Raw genomic sequence first — 10,043 nt, 5'->3', positions numbered from 1 at the left:
CTGGGTGAGTAAGAATACTCCCAATACAAAACTCAGCCACAGACCTTTAAAAGGAAAAGAGGGCCGGGCGCCGTGGCTCAGCCTGTAATCCCAACACTTTGGGAGGCCGAGGCGGGAGCACTGCTTGAACGCCAGAGTTCCAGTCCAGCCTGCACAACCTGGCAAGGTTGCATCTCTACAAAAAAATCTTCTGACCTTTGTATCCAGGCGTAGAGGCCGCCTGTAGAACCAGGAAGGATCACTTGAGCCTGGGAGGTGGAGGCTACATTGAGCCATGACTGTGCCATTGTACTCCAGCACGGGTGATGGACTAGGACCCTATCTCGAAAAAGAAAGAAAAAGAGAGAGACAGAAAGAAAGATGAAGAAGAAGAAGAGAAAGAAGAAGAAGGAGGAAGAGGAGGAGGAGGAGGAGGGAAGGAAGAGAAAGAAAAAAAAGAGAGAAAGAAAAAAGAAAAAGGAAAGAAAGAAGGGAAGAAAGAAAAAGAAAGAAAGAAAGAAAAAGAAAGAAAAGAAAGAAGAAAAAGAAAGAAAAGAAAAGAAAAGAAAAGGGAAGAAAGAAAGAAAGAAAGAAAGAAAGAAAGAAAGAAAGAAAGAAAGAAAGAATCACCTGTTCCTGAAATATTCTGTGATACTTTTGTAACTTGCTCAGAGGACTGAAAGTCAGTGCAGGCGGATTCCTCAGCCTTGGGCTCAGCTGAGACTGAAGTCAGCGGACAGAGTGAATATGGCCCAACTGCCACCAGCCCAGCCCAGTTCTGGCACCCTGGCCCTGGTGTGGCCTTCACAGCTGCACTCCACCATGCCCCACCTCCACCTCAGTGCCCACCCTCGAGCTCCACATCATGGAGCCTGCCCTGCTGCACCCTGGCGCAGGCACCCTGGCTGCCAGCTCTCCTCCACCCATTCCTCCTCTGAGTGCCCTCAGGTCCCTCAGAGGCTGCTCTTCCCTGGACACCCGGGAGCCTCAACTTTTGCCCTGTGCCACACCTCCCTCACCTGGCTCTTGAAAGGAGTCCCATCCACCTTCCCCTCAGGGTGAAGCTCAGGGGCTGGCCCACACCCCTGCTGGTACTGAAGGCCTATCTGGGGGACCTAACAGGGGTTCAAGTAGACACCCAGGCCGAGGCCGGAGGGCTCAGCCATCCTTGTCACCCATTCTGCAGGGCACTGCCTCGTGGGTGCCAGCACAGTGACATGCCGTGGGCTGGGGGTAGCTGGCTCATAGACTATGCATGGCCAGGATGCACCATGGAAATTTCCATGGTCACAGGATGGAAACCATTTCCTATCAATAAAATAACAGGTGCCCCGTCAGAATCCCCCTGTCATTTCTTTCCAGGAAACAGTTCAAATAGGATGGTTACACCCATTTGAGACAAACATCTCTTGGTCCTAACCCCTTGTGGTTGCTTCATTAACCAGAGGCCTCCATCTTCCTCTGGGGAAGCCAGTGCAGCCCAGCTGCCCTCTGGCCCCAAGCCCTCCCTGTGCCCCAAGGTGCCGTGTGGACCCACTGCTACAATCGCCACATTACCCCACACTCGATGTTAAACCCAGAGCATTTGAACTGTCCTCATATTCCCTCAGCCACTTCTCAACAGCAGTGCCTTCCCAATCCTGTAACCTGGGGCCTTTCCCTAACACATTTAAAAGACGCCAGCCGCCTTCTCCCGCCTTAGTACTGTCACCAGCTGCTTGTACTCAACTCTCTGCCAAACTGTTACTTTGTTTGTCACACTCAGATTACGGGTTTCTTAAACAGTTTGTTATGGTTAAATACTTTCAATTAAAACAGTATATGTATGTGTGTGTGTATACAAATAGATAGATATTCTAATATTTTAAAATAGATACTTTGAGCTGGGCACAATGGTGCACTCCTGTAGTCCCAGCTACTCCAGAGGCAGAGGTGAGAGAATCTCTTGAGCCTAGGAGTTCGAGTCCATACTGGATAACATAGCAAGACCCTGTCTCTATTAAAAATACATTTTTAGGCCAGATGTCTATAATCCTAGCACTTTGAGAGGCCGAGGCAGGAGGATCACTTGAGCCCAAGAACTGGAGACCAGCCTGGACAACACAGGGAGACCCTGTCTCTATAAAAAAAGTATTTTTTAAAGATTAGCTGGGTGTGGTGGCACACACCTATGGTCTCAGCCACTCGGGAGGCTGAGACGGGTGGATTGCTTGAGCCCAGGAGTTCGAAACTACAGTGAGCCATGATCATGCCACTGCACTCCAACATGGGTGACAGAATGAGATCCTATCTCAAAAAATATTTTTTAATTAAAATAAAATATGTACTTTGGACTTAAAAAGTAAATGTGAGTTCCATAGTTGTAAAATGGTATAGAGCCCCAAAGTGCCATCTGCGCTTATCTCAGGATAGCAGCATCTATCTGGGGAAGTTTTTACTGTCTTTTTATACATTCCCTTATTGTTTCCTTTTTTTTTTTTTTACAATGAGCATATGCTGCTATTTCTACAATCAAGGGAAATATATGGCTATTTTCATTTGGGAATCAAAAGAAATAAAAAGCCCCATTGGCTTCCCAGCCCTGTGACAGGGGGCTGTAGCAATAACGCCTGGAACTGGCCCCAGCCAATGAAGGACCCCAGCCACAGCCCATGCCAGAGTCCACTGACAGGACCATCTTACGAGAGGGGCTGCCTCAGAATGGAGTCCTGGGGGTGCCTCAGTAACTAAACCCCCTTGGATGGAAGCCAGGCCAGACCCACTCAGTGCCAAATTCCACTCAGGCCTGCTCTCAGTTCCAGCAAAATTCCAAAGTATATTGTTGTTATCGTTATTATTTTGCAATTACGTGACATTTTTTAAATGCCTAGAGTGTTTTTTCAGCCATTTCCATTAGCTCCTTCTCACTCTGCCCAAGAGACACTTCAGCATTGTGACTGCCACTGGGCAGGCTGGCCAAGGCTCAGAGAGGTTAACCAACCTGCCTAGTTCTCACAGCAACGGAGAGGCAGGTGCGAGAGCAGACGTCAGGGTTGGGCCCAGGTCATCCTGCAGAGCTAGGGGGCAAGTCTCACTGTTGAGCCCTGTTGGGCTTTTATTCGGATTTAGGAATTTTTTTTGGGGGGGTGGGGGCAGGGGCAGATTTGGGAAAGAGAAGAAAAAGTAGGAATGAGAGAAGAGAGAATAAAAGGAAAGGAAAGGAAAGCCCATGGCCGAAGCAAGAGAGCAAAATAGGCAGAAGACACCATGGATGTGGGGCTGGCAGCCCCGCATCGAGAGCCCCTGGCAGGGAACCAGGCCCTGGAGGTGCCCCTGCCTTCTCCCCACACCCTGGCATAGTGCCGGCTTCCAGAGGAGCCTCGTTTCTCAGTGAGGGGGCAGGAGGAGGTGAGACAGCATCCGTGTCTAGACGCTTATCCTTTGAGGAGAATACCAGGGTCCCCAAATGCCACTTGAGATCTCTCTGAAATGCAGGAGGCCCTGGAGGCTGTATTTGTCATAAGCCTCAGTCACCATGCCTACCCCCAGCTCAGGAGCAGGTGCCACAGCTCAACCTGGCTCTCATGCTGAACCAGGTCCCCAGGGGTCTGGACAGTGTCACTCACCAGCAGGCATCCTGGGCCACAGGGCAGGATGCCCAATCTGGAAGCCCAGTGTTATGGGAGGAATCATGTCCCCCAGAAGTCATGTGTAGAAGCCCTCATCCCCAGCACCTCAGCACATGACTATATGTGGATACAGGGTTTTATAGAAAACAGTTAAAACGAGGCCATTGGTATGGGCCGTAATCCAACAGGACTGGGGTCTTTATAAGGAGATGAGGACACAGGCACACTCAGAGGCATGACCCTGTAGGGACACAGGGAGAAGGTGACGTCTGCAAGCCAAAGAGAGAGGCCTCAGGAAGAACCAGCCCTGCCAACTCCTTGATCCTGGACTCCAGCCTCCAGGACTGGTAGTGATAAACGTCTGCTCTCTCAGCAGCCCTGTCTGTGACACTTTGTGATGGCAGCTCCAAGACAGGAATACATCCAGCATCCAGAGGGATTACATCTGTCCAGGCCCGCATAGCCAGGTCAGACAGAGAGACCACACCCCAGACCTCCAGACCAGGGGAAACCCCCACGCACCGCTGGCTCAGAGATCTTCTCTGACTGAGCACAGGAAGCTGGCTCCTCCTGGCTGGTTTCCCTCAGATGCATCATCCCAACACCTAGAGACACATCGTGCAAGTACAGAGTCCGCAAAAATACCATTTTCCAAGGCGGAGACCAAAAAAACCATGTGCACAGTTGACGTCTGTAGGCCCCTAATGCTAATTGGGGACAGTGGCATTTGGATCTGGGTGGCTGAGGGGTTTGGTGACCTGGACAATCAGGGCCTGCCTGAAGAACCAGGGGCTGCCGGAGGCGCTGGGCCTCCCTCCCACTCACCGGGGCCTTCATTAACAGCCGCGTCCAGACCAGCTGGAGTCAGCTGATTAGCCCATTCTAAGTGGCATTGGGACTTCCCCCACCCCCTGTATCTATTTTTTCACCCGCACATGTTCAATTCAATTTTGCTTTTGTGCCAGAGAGGCCTCTGATGTGAATGTTTCTGGGGAGCTTTTCCATGTTTCTTTATGTCCTCGAAACCAAAGTCAGTCACCAAGTTTCAGAAAACACCCTCCTGGATTGAAGCGGGTAAGAGGAAAGAAAAACACACAACACAAAACAAAAGCAAAAGAAAACAAAAGAGAAAGCACTGGCTGCCTTTCTACAGAATCCTCCTGCGAGGAGACAATTCATTTCGATTGAAACGTTTCCATTGTGCAGCGTTCGAAACGTGCTCCTCGCGTTGAGCAGAAATGCAAATCCCCCTTTTTCCTTTGATTCAAATATTTAAATTTTCAAATATATATGCTGCGACAATTGAATGGCAGCTGACCTCACTTATTTTCATAGAAGCAATGCGGAAGCCACGGGCTGCAGTTAATCTCGCCAGCAGCGCCCCGCCTGCTGACAGCGGCACGGTCAGTCCTGGGGGGGCGTGGGGAATAATCCTTTTATTCAGACATTTGGCTTAAAAGAATAACAAGGAGGAAAAGCTGGAACATAATTGCATTGCATGGAAAACAGAGAAAGATTTTTTTCTCTCTCTCTGACAAGCTTTCTCCTTTTCCTTCCTCAAAGAATTGGAGGCTCATGGCCAGAGGCTGTTTTCTTGGTAAAGAAATCAGGAGTGTTTTCCTTCCACTATTGTTCCCACTCCCGCCCACCCCCCGAGGGATTTTCATAGTTGGGTTGGCTGCCACACTGGCTCATCCACTCATTCATTCATTCATTCATTCACTCATTCACTCATTCTGCAAACTCAGAAGGAAGACCTACTGTCTGTCCAGTTCAGCTGGGCTGGGGGCGGGGCAGAACCAGACACTCCCCAGGCAGCCTTCCTCTCCTGGACTGGACGCCCCCACAGAGCCATGCCCTGACCCTCGGAAGCACCCTGAAGCATAACTGGGCCATCCGTGCCTGCAGGAACCCCCTTTGTTCCTCCTTGGGGCCCCAGAGCACCTGAGTGAAAGAGTCTGAGACCGGAGGGGCGGCGAGAGGGGGCCCTGGAGGGAGGCGGAGGGGCCCCCTCCCAGGGCCAGCCAGGCCAGAGTCTGCCAGAGTGGCTGTTGCAAAGTCCTCTTCCTGCAGCCTGGGGATCCCAGAGGACCCCGGCCCAGTCCATCAGCGGGGCTGGGTCTTTAATATTTAAAGAGCTCTCCCGGACATTTCAAGAACTCCCCGACACGATTTTCTGTGATGCGTGGGCTGTCGGGACATCTGTCTTCTATACCTAATAAAGTCGCCCGATGCAGAATGAACTCCTCGGCATCGCTTTGAATCCGGGCTCACATATGGTTGCTAATTAGCTGGCTATCTCTTGGAGTTAAATGATTTTTTTTCTCGCCCCGTTCGCATCCATAATAGACGCGAACAGAGTCGTGATTGTTCCCTGTTGCGGGACATTCTGCGCCTGAATGAGCGGGGGCTGCTGTGTCGACGCGGATTTGCCATATGGTTGCGCGGAGCCAGGAAGAATGGGCCCCTGTGTGTGCGACCGGGACGCGGCGGCGCGGGCCGTGCCAGCCGGGAGGAACCGGGTGCCCGACGGCGCAGGACGAGCGGGCGCAGCGGGCGCGAGCGCACCGTCGGGGCGCGGGGACCCCGAGGGCCAGCGGAGCCGGGCGGCGCGCAGGGATGGACGCCAGGCGCCCGAGGCCCGCTCCCGGCTGACAGGCGCGCGGAGGGCAGCAGGACCGATGCACCGACGGACGCACCGACGGACGCGCGGACGGATGCGCCGACCGCAGGCTCTCCCGCCGCCCCGGGGCCGTCGTGCCCGTGCAGGCCGCAAGCCGCGGCGGGGGCCGGCTCTGCGGCTGCAGCAGCCCCATTGTGAGGCCGGCGAGACAATGGGCGGCCCGAGGAGGCACCTGCTCGCCTGAAAGGCCCATAAATCGCCGCCGCGTCCAGCTGCCTTCCCGCCCCTCCCCGCGGACCCGCTAGCGGGAAGCGCGGCCACGGCCTGGAGGGGGAGGCTCGGTCCGTCAGTCGGGCAGGGCCGCCTGGGCCACCTCCGCGCGTTCCCTCCCGCCTGGGCGCAGCTGCCGGCGCGCCCCGACGGAAGCCCGGCCTAGCCTCCACTCTGGAGTCGGCGCTCCAGGCTGCTGCCAGGCCGGTGGCCAAGGCCCCAGCACCACCGTCCCTTCTGCAGGGCACCCAGCATCCACCCTCCCGCCGGGCAGCTCCTGGTCCTGGCCCCGGGGGGCTTACTCAGGCTGCCTTTGGACCAGATTCTTGAACTTTTGAACCGAGGATATTGCTGCTGTTTGTAGCGTCGAATCCTGAAAAAGCGCTGTGTTGGGGAGCAGCAGGCTCTCCCTTGCTCCCCCAGGGCCTGGGAAAATCAACCCACCTCCGCCCCCCGACCCCCAGGGCTGTAACCCGGTGCCTGGTAGCCCCACTGTGATAAACCGAAGCCCAGCACAGTTTGAGATTTGTCCTGAGTTGATTTATGCAGCCCCCCAGAACAGCGGCTGAAACCCGGGGCATCCTGGTGAAGCCACACCCAGCCGGCCTGGTCCCAGGCCCCCGGCACAGGGTCCCCTCCACTCCCAGCCGCTTCCCTTTCAGAGCCTGGACTGAGCTGGCAGGGACACCTGCTCAGGGCTCTGGACTTCCACTTTCTGGGCACTTGCATGCATGCCCAGCACCAACTCGCCCTTCTGAGAAATCAATCCCTCCTCAGAGCAGAGAAGCCGTGGCTGAGATGGGCAGGAAGTGGTCAGGACCCACTGCGGAGGCACCAACTCCCCATGCTACCACCAGGGGTGCACCTGGACTCCTGGAAAGGGGTCGCGTCAGGGTGCAGCCCATCAAAGGCTTCCCAAGAGGCAAGAGGCAAGGAGAAGGGTCTTACTTTAAACAGCCAGCCTCAGGTGAGCACCAGAGATCAGGCCCAGACCTGTGGAGAGAAAAGGAGGCAATGGCCCCTGGCTACAGACAAGGACCCTGAGGCTGCCCTCTTCCCTCTGCATCAGTGACCTTTGGTTAGGCACTGCCTTTCTGTGTGGAAGGAGCAGGACTCAGTCCCAAGACCATTTGGCCACGCTGTGCCCTTGGGACCAGCACGTGCTGGCACCCCGATCCCCCTGGGATTCTCTTCCAGGAAAAGGCTTGCATTCAGTTCACAGGGCTCTGCCAACACCAACCTTGTGCTGGCTGCCTGCGGCAGGCACCCCGTGGGGACCACATCCCTGGGCCTGGAGGAGCTGGCTGAGACAGAGGCGGGCCTGAGGCCAGGCCTTTGCCCGCTGCTGCTCCAGGCACTCCTGGAGGGCTCTGAGCATGCTCCTTGGGTCTCCCGGCTGCAGGGAGGACACTCACTCCCACCCCCAGGTGTCTGGTGCTTTGATTTTAATTATTTCTAGCCTTCCAGTGCCATCTCTTATCGCCCCCTCCCCCGTCCCCTAATAAAGGGCCAGCGCCCCCCGCCTTCCTCTAGCCTCCCTAACATATTAGAAGAATGTTTTTCCATTTCCTTTGATGTCTGTTACAAGTTGCATCTCATTTCCTGCTTGGGCATTTCTGACCTCGAGTGACTCCGTCCGCCATGGCTGCGTGGCTGGTCTGCTCCTCGTGCCCCGCCCAGACGCCAGCTTGAGAGGATTTGGTCCTCCATGTGCCGCCACGGCCAACTCAGTTTCCCCCTACCCTCCCCACTTTGTTTTCTGCGGCTCCAAGGGGGAGGTCAGGCCCTCAACCCTGTTTCCATGGGGAGGGCTCCTCGCGGCGGGGTGCGGAGAGCGGCATCCCTCTATGGGGCGGGGAGGGCTCCTCACAGTGGCAGGGGGCAGGGGGGGCCATCCCTCTGTGGGGCTTCCTAAAGACCTGCATTCTTCCCTTCATTTTTCTGGGATTATTCCCCTTTCAGTGGTCGGCCCTGTTCACTCTGCCACCTCAGAGAGGGTGAACCCAGCGAGGTGTGACAGGAGGCTGGGGAGAGACCCCAGCACCTTGAGTACACAGGAGCCAGGAGGAGCCCGACAGAGCAGCAGGGGCTGGGGTCTTCTGAAGCCTGACTCCTTGGGACCCCAAAGAAGCAGGTGGAAAACTGAAAAAGAAAACCCCTCTGGAAAGCAAAGTAAGAGAAAATAAATGAGTTGTTTGACATAATTTAACTTGCTTGTTTTTCCATCTTCCTTCCTGCTCACCCCACCACCATCGCGGCCCCATCTAGTTGAGGCACACAGCTCTGGGCTTAAAGGAACCAAGGGGCGTGTCTCAGAGCAGTCTCCAAGTTGGGTGCTGGAACTGAAGAAATGCAGAGAGGTCAGCGGCTGTAAGAGAGGTTTGCATAAGAAAACAGACAAGACAGAACTTGGTTTTATCGTTTTTTTTGTTTTGTTTTGTTTCGTTTGTGTATTTTGGTTTTTTTTTTAAGATAGAATTTTGCTCTTGTTGCCCAGGCTGGAGTGCAATGGCGTGATCTCGGCCCACTGCAACCTCCACCTCCTGGGTTCAAGCGATTCTCCTGCCTCAGCCTCCCTCCCGAGTAGCTGGGATTACAGGCGCCCGCCACCATGCTCAGTTAATATTTCTTTTGTAACTTTAGTAGAGACAGGGTTTCGCCATGCTGGCCAGGCTGGTCTCGAACTCCTGACCTCAGGTGATCTGCCTGCCTGAGCCTCCCAAAGTACCGACTGGGATTATAGGCACAAGCCACCGCGCGCGGCCGGTTTTGCCTTAAAACCACAGCTAGACTCCTCCACAGGGACCAGGACCCAGGCCATGTCTGTCCTGGCTGCAGAGGTGGGTCAGCCCTGTACAGTGCTCTCTGGAAGAGAATCAGGGAGCAGTGTGGCCCCTGCACAGAGGCACCTGACTGGCCGTTGGCCTACTGGTAGCCTCCAAGGGTGGATGCAAGGTATCTCAGTCCATTTGTGCCACTGTAACAAAGTACCTGAGACTCGGTGATTTATTTTTTATTTTTCTATTTTTTATTTATTTATTTGTTTTTGAGATGGAGTTTTGCTCTTGCTGCCCAGATTGGAGTGCAATGGCACAATCTCGGCTCACTGCAACCTCCGCCTCCCAGGTTCAAGCGATTCTCCTGCCTCAGCCTCCTGAGTAGCTGGGATTACAGGCATGTGCCACCACACTCGGCTAATTTTGTATTTGTAGTAGAGATGAGGTTTCTCCATGTTTGCCAGGCTGGTCTCAAACTCCTGACCTCAGGTAATCCACCCACCTCGGCCTTCCAAAGTGCTGGAATTACAGGTGTGAGCCACTGTGCCTGGCTACTTTTCTAATTTTAATAGAGATGGGCTTTCTCCATGTTGGTCAGGCTGATCTCAAACTCCTGACCTCAGGTGATCAACGAGACTGGGTGATTTATAAATAATAGAAATGTATTTCTCACAGTTCCAGAGGCTGGGAAGCCCAAGATCAAGGTGCCAGGGCAATCAGGGTCTGGTGAGGGCTCTCTGCTTCCAAGATGGCACTGTGTTGCAAGTAAGCGAACGCTTCATGAAA

The 10,043-nt window shown here is 54.3% G+C and overlaps 1 long non-coding RNA gene across 1 annotated transcript; it reads left to right on the top strand.

The window, feature by feature from the left end:
* The first annotated feature begins 6,613 nt into the window (after nt 1-6,613).
* LOC105545314 lies at nt 6,614-8,684 on the top strand. The gene is made up of 2 exons (XR_001006899.1): nt 6,614-7,447; nt 8,443-8,684. It is a non-coding gene; the product is annotated as an uncharacterized LOC105545314 (long non-coding RNA).
* The last annotated feature ends 1,359 nt before the right edge of the window (nt 8,685-10,043 follow it).

This window comes from Mandrillus leucophaeus, unplaced genomic scaffold, assembly GCF_000951045.1.
Source record: "Mandrillus leucophaeus isolate KB7577 unplaced genomic scaffold, Mleu.le_1.0 Scaffold325, whole genome shotgun sequence".
Classification (NCBI taxonomy): domain Eukaryota; kingdom Metazoa; phylum Chordata; class Mammalia; order Primates; family Cercopithecidae; genus Mandrillus; species Mandrillus leucophaeus.
Note: the sequence above shows the minus strand (reverse complement) of the source record. Positions and strands in the feature narration are given on the sequence as shown.